The sequence below is a fragment of the Benincasa hispida genome, chromosome 12, assembly GCF_027475165.1.
Source record: "Benincasa hispida cultivar pf3 chromosome 12, pf3_genome.v1.1, whole genome shotgun sequence".
Classification (NCBI taxonomy): Eukaryota; Viridiplantae; Streptophyta; class Magnoliopsida; order Cucurbitales; family Cucurbitaceae; genus Benincasa; species Benincasa hispida.
The window spans coordinates 34,920,460-34,936,140 of record NC_143489.1 but is presented as its reverse complement, the minus strand read 5'-3'; positions in this window follow the sequence as shown (position 1 = coordinate 34,936,140).

Genomic DNA, 15,681 nt, shown 5'->3' with positions numbered 1-15,681 from the left:
TTACAAATTTGAAAATGATTTTTGCCATTGTTACGCTGACTCATTTTCTTTTTCTTTTTCTTTTTTTAGTACCCTTTAAATCTTCAAGTACATGAAAAGTAGTATTCACAAGAATTTGTAAGAATGTCAAAAAATAATTAGTTTATTTTGCATAATTTCTAAATCAAAATGTCTCAAATGTTTTAGAGTGTGTTTGGAATGTATTTTTAAGCATTTAATTTAAAAAATAATTTTAATTTAAAAAATAAATCATTTTATAACAAATTAGAGTATTTAGCAACCACTCAACATATTTTTTGAAAAGTATTTTCAATCATTTTTGTCAAAAGTTTTAACTAAAAATTAGTTTTTTTTTAAAAAAAAGCATTTTTTTCTCATATCAATCTAAATATGCCCTTAATCTTCCAACATTGCTTTTTATTTTCAAATAATCTATATATTAATTTGATATAACATTTTAACATCTTTGATAATTTAATACATTTATTGTTATGAATTTCATTTATATTAGTTTTACATTTTTCTGTGAAATAAGTTAACTTATAATGCTTTGAAATTTTTTGATAAAAGAAAAAGGAATGATAAAATGGTAAAAATAAGATTTTCTCAACATAGGAATCTTGAAACCCATGATTCGGGAATGACATCCTAAACTTTTAAGATGGCACCTTATAAAGGCATCTCCGATACTTGCGCATCTTACAATAGTGGGAAAAAATGGGGTAATTTAAATATTCATCCCATGAGAATCTTAGGAGGTGTTTGGGGTGAGGATGAAATGAGATGAGTTGAGATATGAGCCCAACTCGTTATTTGGGAGGCCAATTTTGTATGTCATCGACATTTTATACCATGTCCACAAACAGTGCATAAGCCCCCATCGCCATTGATGTCTCGTTGCTCAACTCCGGCAACCACCTTCGACGGTCAACTCCGAGAACTACCTCCAACAACCACCACCAACTGCGGCAACCTCCGACAGCGGCCACTCCATCAACTCTAACGACCATTATTTTAAATTATACAAATTTGGGCTTTGTTAACACATGAGCTTTTTGTTTTGTTGATGCTTGAGACATAAAAACGTAAAACCTTAATTTATAGCTTAAAAATACTTATAAAACATCACTAAATGTTTGTATTTAAGTTGATACATAAAATTATCAATAAAAACACATTTGTTGACACAAAAGTACATAAGTTCTGTCAAAACGTTGAATTCCCAATTTTTTTTATCAGTTTTATCATGTAAGAGATCAAAAAAACTTGTATGAAAAACTCATTTGAGAAAAAATTGTCAGACACATGAGTGGTTTTATTTTAAACATTAAAAAAAATATATTATCAAAAGTGTTAAAGTAAAAATGACTTAACTAGAAACGTCACATGCACAAATTTGTAACATGATTGCTTAAATTAAAAAAAAAATGAAATGCATGATCTAAAAGAAAATCCTAAACTCCATTTCCCAAAACTTCCAACATTACATGTGTGCTTTAAAAAAATGCAGTCTATAGTTTATCAATATATATATAGAGAGAGAGAGAATTATTGAATAAATAAGTTTCCAAATAAAAATAATCATCATAAAAATAAATTATTTATATATAAAAAAAAAATGCACCAAATACTCATGACATATGAACCCAACACCACAACACCTAAAACATAGAAATATGAACTCCATAGACATATAAACTCTACAGATATATAAACTCAGCTCAGTGTGCCAAACAACTTCTTAGTTTTCCATGAAACAAACAACACCTTAATGTTTTTAGGACAATAATGACATCGATGGGAATGGAACCTATAGCCATAAGGGTGGGAGTGTATGCCAACGACCTTTTAGCTTAGCTCACACTATTGTTTAAATATTGGTTGTTCATTTAGTAGTATGCTCATGAAAATTCCACTTGCGATGACAACAATATTTTCAAATATTTGATCTTTTTAGTTCAACTATGAGTATCAAAGATCGATCCATCCATTTATTAGGTGGCTCATCTATTATGCTCGAATTGACGTATATTTATGGATTCGATTCTAATATATAAAGGTTGAATTAGCATTTTCATCTCAACTCTATAAAGTTTGTGTTGTCTGTTGGCAAAAAAAGAAAAAGAAAAAAGAAAAAAGAAAAAAAGAAAAAGAAAAAGAAATGCAGGTGTCCCACATCGAAAAAGTTCAAGAAGCCACCGGCTCTAAGCAATGTTAAAGAAGTCTATGTCTTTAGTTTTAAATTATTCCAATTAGAAATACTTTAAATTTAGGTGTGCTAACTCTATTTTTTTTTTTTCTTTTTTGTACTCTCTAATTTAAGAGTAGAAAAAATAGTGTGAGTAGTAAAAAAAATCTTTTCACATAATAGATTATTGTGATTACAATTGGGATCGAAAGAGATTTTTCACATAGTAAGTTTATGTAATCAGTGGTTTTTTCTCTGGTTTGAAATCTTTTTACAATAATTATTATATTTCTAGTTTTATTATTATTTTTAAATAAAACTTCTCTATTATTTTTCTACTCAGTATTGTAGTAGAAATGTGAGGTTCTTCTCCATATTCTGTACTATCAAATTTATTTGACTTTTTTACCTCACATATGGTAAAAGATAAATAAATTATAATATAATTTAAAAAGTCAAAATACCTATTTGATAAGTTTTATATGATTTACATAAAGAAATTTATATTGATTTCTGTTATTAAATTGATAGATAGAATTGTTGTTGCTGATTTTTCATTTAACAGCAACTTATGGATTCGTAATGTAGTAATTAGCCGGAGCCATGAATTATAATATTTCCACGTTTCTAATGAAACGTAAATGACCCCTAAGATTCGCAAATTCAATAACAAAACAATCCTCGAAATTTGCGTTGGTCACAAAGCCTTTTTTTTATTCGTTCAAACAACGGTGAGATGGAATATCTGACCATCCAACTTAATGCGGTAATTAGTACCTTATTTACAAAGTCATTCTCCAATTGGTAGCTTCGTTTTTTTTTTTTTTTTTTTTTTTTTTTTTTTTTTTTTTAAAAAAAAAAAGAAACTTTGTTTATTCGTTTGTTTTTATTTAGGAAAAATACTTTTTCAGTGGTCTGAGTTTTTTTTGGAATAAATGCGTTTGATCTATGAAATTTTAAATTAGTCATTTTAGTCACTAAATTTTTAATAATAGGTTTAAAAGGTCATCTTCATTAACATAACTATTTAAATTAACATATCTGTCTAAGTAGATTATTTAAATGCTCATGTGGCTTGCTGACTAAGTTGATGATTTGAATTTAAATTTATCTTATGAAGTAACTTCACGAGACGAATTTCGCGAGAAATGAACTCAACTTCACATCATTTATGTCTTTTGTCTCGTGAAGTTATTTCATGAGATGAACTTTACAAGAAATAAACTCAACTTCACGTCATTTCTCTCTTTAGTCTCGTGAAGTTATTTCACAAGATGAACTACACGAGACAAATTTAAATCCAAATCATCAACTTAGTTGTCAACAAGTCACACCATCATTTAAATAATCTACTTGGACAGATCTGTTAATTTAAACAATTCTATTAATGAAGAGAAACTTTTAAACCTATTACTGAAAACTTGAGAACTAAAATGGCTAATTTGAAATTTTAGGGATCAAATGCACCTATTTCAAAAAACTTGGGGATTAAAAAAGTACTTTTCCCTTTTTATTTTCTACAATATATGAATGAGAGATCAATCTTCAGACCTCGAACTTAATGATACACGTTTGTATCGGTTAAACTATATTATGTTGTTCGTGGATTAAGTACAAAATTAGGGTTCTTTCAAAAACTATTAGTATAAATAAAGCACATTGAAAACTATTTGCAAAACTAGTATCCTATTGATTTTCACATGTATAAAACCGAAAATTAAAAGTTAGTTCCACATTTTCAAAATACATCGATCACTAAAAAAACAAAACTTAAGTTTGACAAAGTTGAAAGTGGACGGACCTATATTATTTTTCATTGAATTTGGTATAAATAAATAAGTTAATAAAATATTCATGTTAACCATTCATTTTCAAATAATTTTTTCGCTCGTTCTCTTGTTGATTTCTTTTTATTTAGATTTTCAGTGTAGGTATGATTAGCTAATGTGAAACACATCCATTTTTAAAGGACAAAATCTATTGAATTTAATAAATGTGGAGTTACTCAACTTTCTTTCTTATAATAACAATATTTTTCTAATTTCAAAAGTAAGTCATGAGTTTATGTGTATTTTAAATATTTTTAGTTAAGGTTCAAAACATAATGTTATTGAGATTTTTTTTTTTTTTTTTTTTTTGCAAAATACAAAAATTTTCATAAAGAATTATATAATATCACAAGCTTAGGTAACATGAATGAAAAAAATATATACAAAAATAATATAAAATAATAATTTAAAAAAATTATGGATTTTACTAATGTTGCACTTGACCCCATTACCTCCTTCCACTTTCAACTTTGTCAAACTTAAAAGTTTTATCTTTTAGTGATTGGTGCCTCTTGGAAGAAACTAACTTTAACTTTCGATTTTTAAACATATGAAAATTAATAAGACAAAAAAAGCTACACTAATTTTGCAAATAGTTTTCAATTTTCCTTAGATTTACTATAATTTTTTAAAGAGCCCTGATTTTGCACTTAATCCGTTGTTTGTTGAACCAAGTGGAGTGCACGTGTGCATTTATTTTCTATGGAATTTAATAGGGAAAATATATTTGGTCTAATTTTTATTTAGTCTCTAAAGAATATTTGGACTCCAACTTCACGTAGGCGGCGTATACAATTATAATCCACTACATTTTAGGATTTCAATTACAATAATTCATGTTTCCAACTAGGGTTGTCTACACATGTAGCCTAGATGAATAGGTTTTATTACATAATTGTCGAAACTTTCTTTTCTTTTTTTTTTTTTTTTTACCTAAATAGCCTAATAGAATATTATTTTACACAAAAGTCTGACTTAATTTAGTTTTTCAACCCTCCTTACTTGTTGTGGGTAAAAAAAGTTAATAGTTATTTGTCTCAATATGAAGATCGAGCCACCATAGGTTTATTTGGCTAAGTATGGAGAGCGACCTATCAAACTATAAGGTCAACCATAAAGCTATAAATTTATTTGGCTAACTATGGGGACCGACCATAGACATGCCATACAACTTAAGAAGGTTAACCCTATAACGGTAAAGATTATGCCTAGTGCTGTACTTTTGCACATGCTTAAGTCACTAATGAAATAAATCCAATAATTCACAATGGTTAGTAACGGCTTGCTTAATAACCTAAGAAGTTAATTAGCGAATGATTGTTATGAAACCTATTTTTATATAATTGAGAAAAGCTCATAACATTTGAGATATGCTGAAATACTCTCGAATTCTCTACTCTTCTAGCTCTCTCTAAATGATTACTAACTTGATCATCAAAGTGTCGATGGTCAAGCACCACATCAATGATAGATTTTCTATTTTACAAGGCGTTTGTTCGATTCCTCCCAAAAATTACAAATTCAAAGTCGATACCAAATTTTGGTATCAACATCACCATTAACTTTTTTTAAAAAAAATACATATAAATAACATTATTATATAAAAAAAAAAAGAAGTATGCAAGATAAGTTTTTTGTGGTTATGAACTTTCTAAAACAGTTTTTTTTTTCCAAAACCTACATAAGTAAGGAAAGTTTCTCAAAAAATACAAAAAATTGTTGCCATCATAATTAAAATAAGAATCGACAAGAAGTCTGGAAGGAGAAAACAAAGTATATTTGATATATACAACACCATATATTTGAATTTTGTAGAAATAGACCAAATACACTTGATAACTGCATAAACAAGACAAGTACTACAATATTTCGTGATGTATATATTGTTGGCTTTTTTGTCCTTAATCTCATATTAGTTAATTTTAATTAATTAATTAATATTTTGATGATAACAAACTTTCTCTTATTCACTAATAATTTTAGTATTTTGAAATGTCCATTGCGTAGAGCTCGGAACAACTATTACAATGCAATTTGAATCATTCAAATAGGAGCTCAAACAAAGAAGATATAAGCAAAATAGGTTTAATGAATGAGAAATTTTGGACCAATCACAAATTGCCACGTCATTCATGACGAAATTCCAAATCATCAAATTTGGGACCAATTAGGAGTTGACATGTATTTGGAATTGAAGACAAATTATGATGACGCTACATGGTTTCATCATCACCAATGAATCAGATAATATTAATTTGACCCAATTTAACATTATTATTTGCATTAAAGTCCAAATAAGCTTAAAATTGGGTTGAATTTGATCTAAACGTCAAATCAGCTCAAGTCCAACTAATCTGGTTCAAGGACCAGGCCCATGGACCAACCAAGCCTAAGGCCACAAAGCCCACCAGAGAGCTCTATAAATAGAGGAGCTTTTCTCATTTCAAGAGGTCAGCAATTATGCATTCCATAGAGCTTAGAGAATTCTCTACAATCAGAAGACTCTTTGACTCCTGAAGTTGGGTCAGTCCTTTGAAGATACAAGCATTCTGAACACGCTTGAAGAGTAAAGTCATTTAAAGATACAAGCATTCTTCCAAGACTCGAAGTTCAAGAACATCCACACACCCCGCTTCTATACATCAAGCGTACACATTCAACCGAGAGAGAATAAGAGGATCAAGCACTAGAGATCGAACCATACCGCATAAAATTAACATCAACATCAACACCAACTTAAGTTCAACTCCACGAAACAAGTTTCTCCGAAAATTTTGTGCGAACACTAATCCTCCAAGAAGATCAACAAGCCCGAAGGCCGATCATCCAAGAAGATCAACAAGCCCAAAGGCCGATCCTCTAAGAAGATCAACAAGCCTAAGAACGATCATCCAAGAAGATCATCAAGCCCAAAGGCCGATCATCCAAAAAGATCAACAAGCCCAAAAGTCGATCATCCAAGAAGATCAACAAGCCCAAAGGCCAATTGTTCGAGAAGATCAACAAACCCGAAGGTCGATCATCCAAGAAGATCAACAAGCTCAAAGGCCAATCATCCAAGAAGATCAAGAAGCTTAAAGATCGATTGTTTAAGAAGATCAACAAGTCCAAAGGTTGATCATCCAAGAAGATCATCAAATCCAAAAGTTGATCATCCAAGAAGATTAACAAGCCCAAAGGCCGATCCTCCAAGAAGATCAATAAGTCCAAGAACGATCATCCAAGAAGATCATCAAGCCCAAAGACTGATCATCTAAGAAAAACAACAAGCCCAAAGGCCGATCGTCCAAGAAGAACAACAAGCCCAAAGGCCGATCATCCAAGAAGATCAACAAGTCCAAAGGCCGATCGTCCAAGAAGATCAACAAACCCAAAGACCGATCGTCCAAGAAAATCAACAAGTTCAAGGGCCGATCGTCCAAGAAAATCAACAAGCTCAAAGGCCGATCGTTCAAGAAGATCAACAAGTCCAAAGGCTGATCATCCAAAAAGATCAACAAGTCCAAAGGCCGATCTTCCAAGAAAATCAACAAGCCCAAAGGCCGATCATCCAAGAAGATCAACAAGCCCAAAGGTCGGTCATCCCAGAAGATCATCAAGCCTAAAAGTCGATCATCCAAGAAGATTAACAAGCCCAAAGGCCGATCCTCCAAGAAGAACAACAAGCCCAAGAACGATCATCTAAGAAGATCATCAAGCCCAAAGGCCGATCATCCAAGAAAAACTCAGCCCAAAGATCGATCGTTCAAGAAGATCAACAAGCCTAAAGGTCGATCATCCCAAAAAATCATCAAACCCAAAAGTTGATCACCCAAGAAGATCAACAAGCCCAAGGACGATCATCCAAAAAGTTCATTATGCCTAAAGGCCAATAATTCAAGAACATCAACAAGCCCAAAGGTCGATCACCCAAGAAGATCAATAAGCCCAAAGGCCGATCGTTCAAAAAGATCAACCAACTTAAAGATTATAGTTTATTTTGAAAGCATAACAAATACTATGTATTAGATATTGTATTCACTTTCCACAAAATTAATACAAATACAAAGTTCAAGTTCCACGAAATAAATTTCTCTTGAAATCTCATGCGAACAGTGTCACTTAGACCAATGGAGGAGTGGTACATGGTAGACTTTTAATTTTTGAATTGGTTCCAAGAAAAACTCAGCTCAAAGGTTGATCGTTCAAGAAGATCAACAAGCCTAAAGACCGATCATCCCAAAAAATCATCAAGCCCAAAAGTTGATCATCCAAGAAGATCAACAAGCCCAAGGACGATCATCCAAAAAGATCACTATGCCTAAAGGCTGATCATTCAAGAACATCAACAAGCCCAAAGGCTGATCACCCAAGAAGATCAACAAGCCCAAAGGCTGATCGTTCAAGAAGATCAACCAGCTTAAAGATTATAGTTTATTTTGAAAGCATAACAAATACTATGTATTAGATATTGTATTCACTTTCCACAAAATTAATATAAATACAAACGAAATAAATTTCTCTTGAAATCTCATGCGAACAGTGTCACTTGGAGCAATGGAGGAGTGGTACATGGTGGACTTTTAATTTTTGAATTGGTTTTAACAAGAAATTGAATTTAATATCATTATGTTTGTGTCTAATGACTAGTTGGACACATGGTGAGTTTTTACTTTTGTTGGATTTTAAAAGAAATGATTTTTAAAAAATATATATTATTATATTATATTATATTTATGTCTAACAACTAGAATTTAAATCTCCACCATTCAATTTTCTTTTACCAACATCCAATAGCCCAAATTGAATTTGACTTTCATTTACCCCATATCTTTTCAAACTCTTCATCTTCACCAAAATCAAGACAACAACTTTCATTATTTTTCGATCCTCCATAATTCACCAAGCCACCATTGTTGCTTTCTCCAAAGTTCAATATTATTCTTTTCATCTAATTCTCGAGAGGGATATTTTATGTATTGTGAGGATTGATTAATTGCGAGCTAAAATTTGTAAATCTACTCTTTTAGAAAGTTTGTCTAAGTGTAATATTTGTTTTTTCATATCATTGTCGGGCTACTCTTGATCTCGAAAAAAGAGTCATTATAACTATTTGATCCTCACCCATGGAAAGGATCGAATTTATTCTTGCGTCCAAAAAAGAACGTCGTACGGTTCGGCTCTAAGCCATGGAAAGAGTAAAATTTGTAGTGACATGTCCAAAAGGAGCTTGGGAAGTGGATGTAGACCGGGTTGTCCTGAACCACTGTAAAATTAATGGTGTCAATTTTTCTATTTCTCTCCTAGTTAATTTTGCAATTCATTTGTTAATAGATTTCATTGCATAGAATTAACTGCTATAATTTGTTCTTGAATTTGTTTAAGTCAATTTATTGATATTTTTGAAGTAAATGTGTTTGCATAAAATTCTTGTTTAAATTACCAATTAACAAAAAGTTTGTTGATTTTCTTATTTGGGCCCACATTAGTAACAAGTTTTCATTAATTTGATTAAAATCTATTCACATCCCTGTTAGAATTATCATATCGATCCTACCATTGGTATTAGAGTGAGATCGCTTTTATTTTTAATCAATTTTTTTTATCAAAAGTTATTTTATTTGAAACTTATTGAGGGATATTTGGCTTATCAACATGAGTCGAGTTGAGTTAAATTACCAACTAAATGTTTGGCTCACCAACTTTAAATATTGGTGGAATTGAGTTGGTTTTTCAACTCACTCTAAATCCCCCCAACTCTCCCTCTAACTCATCCCAACTCTCCCTCCCTCCAATGTTTTCAATGCCTCTACCCATCGACCATTGTCGTCGGCTAATGCTATCACACTCTGATGACTACCTTCGTATGGCCAACTACGACAACCAACTCTAGACTCCGATACCACCTTCGTCCTTCACGCAAAGCAACTTTGACGACCAAGTCCAGGTCTCTATAATCACCTACGACGACCACCTTCGAACAAACAACGCCAGCGACATAATCTTGACAACCACCTTCGTGTGGCCAACTCCGATGACCATCTACATGCTTCAAAAACCACCTTTGACAACAACTTCAAACGAAAACCACCTTCGATTGACAACCAACACTAACATTAACCTCGTGCAACCAACTTCGACGAAGACTATCTCTTACTTGTAGGCCAAACTAATTGCATAATTCCTCTAATAATTAGTTTGAGGTTCATTATTTTTAAGTTTGGAGTCTACTTTTTATAGTTTAAATTTTGTTTAATTGTTGGAGAACAATTTGTGATGTATTGAATGTTATTCATTGCTATGTATTTTTCATGTACGTAGACATTTTTGTAGATATTATTATTTCATTTGTAAATGGAAAATTAAACTTAATCATAAAAAATGTTTGCAAAAAATGAGTTTGCACAAAAAAAATCATTTCGTTATATTAATATAAAATGTAAAAAATCAAACATTTGCACGAAAAAGGAAAAAAAACATTAACTATGAAAATTGAAATTCATATTTCACAAATGGCCAAAAAATATGATAAGAATGATTTTTTTTCCTTTTTGAATTAACATTTATGGTTGAGTTAAAATTAATCGAGGATTAGGGACTAGAAAAAAATGTTCATTTTATTGGAATATGACTTGACTTTAGGAATGTAGATAAAATTATTATGCAATGAGTGTTCAGATTATGTGGTAAAAATATGTTGCATTTTTCAAATACAAAAGGTTGTTCAATTTTATGCTTTTTCAGTGTTCATGATTGAGGGCTAAGTAGTTGTGAAAAGTTTTCATTTGTTTGAAAAATATTTGGTGTATAGGAATGGAAAAAAAAATATGTTATATAATTGAGTGTCAAAAATTAAATTCAAAATTTGTGCTTAGTATATGTTTATTTTATAGGAATTTGTTATGTTTTAAGAATAGGAAAAAAAAAAATTCAACATTGTTTAGAAAAACTGCATCAGATACAACAACTCAACGCAACTAAATTCTACATCCCAAACACATATTTTCTGACTCAACTCAAGTCAACTCAGCATCCAAAATACATGAAGGATTGGAATACCCCGAAGCAGAAGCAAACGGATGCGTAGTTTTCCATTTTCGTTTTACAAAACATAAAATTATAGAGGACAGAAACATGATAAACAGTTTACACTAATCTAAGCATGCTTGTCATGGAAATTACAGAGAAAAATGGATCAAAAGGCTTACCCTTGAAGAACCGTATATTGACATATCCTCTCGTTCACAGTACAAACTCAACCTTCTCGATCTCTGGAACTCGACACCAAAACCTCGAACACTGCAGCAAGGTGACACCAACACAAGGAGTCCTTGTTATTCTCAAGGATGAGGATCAACAGAGAGTCGTGGGCTTCTATTGATTAATTGGGTTGAAAAGAGTTTTTTTTTTAGATAAATCACACAAAGAATTCTTGGGAGGATGTAGAAGGAAGATGAATAATTGTAAAAAACTCTTTTTTCAAGAATTAAAAAATCAAACTCTCTCTCTATAAAGCACATTAAATGAGAGGGTGGTTAATGGGGTGTTGAGGGAGTTATCAAAATATATATAAATATTAAACTAACTTAACATATATATAAATATTAAACTATATGATATATCATATATAACACATAACTTATAGTTTATATTATATCACATATAATATAACCTATAATTTATTACTCTTTCGTATAACCTATAGTATTAATACGAATCATATTCATATTGATTTTAATCTATAGTTTTTATATAAATCACATTCATATAATTAATATTCGAATCATATTCAAATATTCATTTCTCTCATTAAAATTTTATATTATAATGTATCATATACATTATATTAATTATATCTTATATAATTAATTTCCTTTAATTTAAACAATTTAAATTAATCCAAAATTGATTCGATTCTCATTAATCCTTATCGAGCTAACAAAAGAACCTTATGGACTTATAGATTGAAGCTTCAATGATACTTGATTAATTAATTAAACTCTTTAATTAAATTAATCAACCTTCATTGACTGTCAGTCACTCCACTAAAGACCAACAGCTATACTCTTCGCACTATAGATATATTTCTGTACTCATTGGATATACCAATCAATAGGGCATTGACCTTTCACAAATTAATCGTAAGTACAACTAGGTTAATTACTGTTTGCCCTTATACTTACATCCAACTTCTTAAGTACCACTGATATATCAAATTAACATTTAGTTATAGTCCAACTATAACCAAATCCCTCTTGGACCAGGAAAGAGTGTGGCGACACATTGTTCAAGACCCGAAAATCATCCTTAGGAGAGCAATTTATCTACTTGCCCTAACAATAGGAAAAAAGTGAATTACTTCTTGTGTATTTGTGTTCCCAACTCCCCAATCAAATGGATCCCTAAAATGATAGGATTATTGAGTCAACAAATCTGGCCACTCTTACCCATACAAATCAAAGGACTACCCTCATAGGCAAGAGTTCACAACTCACTTAGGATTTAGGTCAAGTCACCTATGGTCTATGGTCATCCTAGTAAAATGTAAGTCTCTTTTAGCAACGGAGTTATAAAGAGAGACTACTCATTTCGTGGTTTAGTCTTATATAAACTATTTCTATATGATACCCCCACTCACAGTTTTCTACATGAATGATTAGGATCATATCAATTGTAGCACTTTACAACAATTGTAACAACTATAAAGTGAACCGTATCTGTATTGTCACAAGGATAAGGTACCCAACCTTATCTATCTACAACATAACCGTTCAGGTTATTGCTTAAACATGATCCACCTGTATGTATCCATATACATGTTTAAGCTTCATCTAATAACCTTGAATACTAGTTTATTGGTTTTGGGATTAATGCAACTAAATGTCAAATAAAATACAATTCATTTTATGAGATAAATAATAAGTTTGTACAAATACAATTACAAACTACAAGACCATGAGATTTAGGGTATCAATCCCAACAATACAGACATTCCAACTCAACTCAATTCAACTCTAAACCCCAAATACAGACAATCTAACTCCACAAATAATCTCCCCAAACACAGACAATCTAACCCCACAAATAATCTAATTTTCCAGATAATAATTACATATTCGACTCAACTTAACTCTGCACGCCAAATGCCCTCTGATTGAGTTATTTACTCCAACAATTGGTATTAAAGAAGTTGTTTTAATAAAATTATTTTCCAAATATTATTTGGATACTTGAAATATATTTTTAATAATTGAAAAGCTTAATTGCTAGAACTATGATAAATTAAGAATATCTTGATAGACTGCAATTCTTTGATGGTAATAGAAATTATGATGTTTCGAAAAATAAAAGGAAAACTTTTATACTTGCTATAGATTTTAACATTTTATGTGCTTGTGAGCATGCTTTATCAAAATTGAAATTGAATAATGAGTTATTACTTTTAATGTCAAAGCCATAAATATTATATATTGTGCATTAGATAGACAAGTATTTAACAAAATTTTACATTTTGATTATGCATATGATATTTGGAATTTTCTTGATAATATATATAATGTAAAAAATTCTTCTTGTACTACTAATGTTTTATATGATGTGAAGGGGAATTATAATTCTAATAATCAAGAAAAGTTTCATAAAGTGAAAAAAGAAATATGTGATAAGTCATCTTTGTGCTTGATGACTCATTCGAAAAACAACTTCGATGGTGAGACCATTGAAGATGAGGTTGAAGGAAATCAGACATGAGGATTTCCATGAGCAGCAAAAGGATCGTTCCAAATTTCATTCGAAGTTGAACAATAACAATTACAATCAATAAACGGAAACTAACAAGTCATGCAATAACTAGGATTTACAGCATGCTAACAAGATAATCAATGGATAGAGTATGCGTACCTTTGGACAGTCCAGATTGGTTGGGTTACTGGATTTTTGAACATCCCAAGCATGTTGTTTATCCTTTTAGGACGAGTAATTGTCTTTTGATTAAAATTTTATTTGATATTTCTACCCTTGAGTTGATTTATGTGCTAAATGTTTTTCTGTCCCTTATTAAAGGGGAGTTTTTAATTGATTTCAAAAAAGGGAAGAAATTTGTGAACTTGATTCATTCTTTTATATAATGATAAGAGAAGAAATACTAAGTATGTCTTCATGATTTTAGGAGAAACTTTCATGTCTTTATGTTATTTTTTTCTTAATTGTCCTTTTTTATTGATTCCAAAAGGGAGGAGAGGTAATAGGAAAAATGAAAGCATGTTGATATCGAATATCTTTGTTGCTTTTGAATATGAGAATTGTTGTTATGTTGATTGTGATTCAAGTTCATATTTTATATCATAAACACTTTGGATTTTATTTTTCTTGAGTAGTTTGTCATTATCAAAAAGAAAAAATTGTTACCTTTAAGCCCTTAATCTCAAAATAATTAATTTTAATTAATTAATTAGTATTTTGATGATAACAAACCTGTTTTTATTCACTAATAATTTTAGTTTTTTTAATAGAGCTCGAAATAAAGATTAGTATGCAATTTGAATCACTCAAATCACATCTCAAACAAAAAATATATAGGCGAAACAAGCTTAATTCCGAGCTGATGACATAGATTATTTTTCATCAAAGTGGACCCGTACCATTGGGAACAATGGAGGAGTGACATATGGTGGGTTTTTGATTTTTGGATTGGTTTTAAAAAGAAAATGAATTTAATATTATTTTATATTTATGTCTAACGGTTAGTTGGACACATGGTGGGCTTTTACATTTTGGGTTTTAAAAGAGAATGATTTTAAAAATATATATTATTATATTATATTTGTGTGTAATGGCTAATTGAGTTTAAATTTCCACCATTCAATTTTCTTTTACCAACATCCAATGATTAAAATTGAATTTGGTTTTCACCTATGACGTACCCTCGTATCTTTTTAAACTCTTCATTTTTTCCAAAATCAAGGCAACGACTTTCATAATTTTTCAATTCTCCATAATTCACCAAGCCACCATTGTTGCTCTTTCCAAGCTTCAATTTTATTCTTTTCATTTAAATCTCGAAAGAGATATTTTATGATTGTGAAGATTGATTTGTTATGAGCTAAAAATTTGTAAATCTATTCTTTTAGAGAGTTTGTCAAATGTGCTTTTTATTTTTTTTCATGTTATTGTAAGGGTTGCTCTTGATCTCGAAAAAAGAGTAATTGTAACGACTTGATCTTCAACAGTGGAAATGATCAGATTTGTTCTTGAGTCTGAAAAAGAACGTTGTATTGTTCAACTCTAAGCCGTGAAAAGAGTGAAGTTTGTAGTGACATATCCATGAGGAGCTTGGAAAGTCGATGTAGGACGGGTTGTGCTGAACCACTATAAAATTACCAGTATCAATTAATTTGTTAACGGACTTCATTGAATAAAATTAATTACTACAATTTGTTCTTCAACTTGTTTATGCCAATTTATTGATTTTTTTGAAGTGAATATATGTGTATAAACTTCGCTTAAATTACTAATTAACAAAAAGTTTGCTGATTTGCTTAATTGGGTCCACATTAATAAAAAGTTTCCATTAATTTGATTAACCACTATTTACCCTCCCCTCTAGGGTTGTCATATTGATCCTACATATATGCATTTTTCAATGTATTTGTAAATACATAAAAAAAAAAAAACCATGATATATGT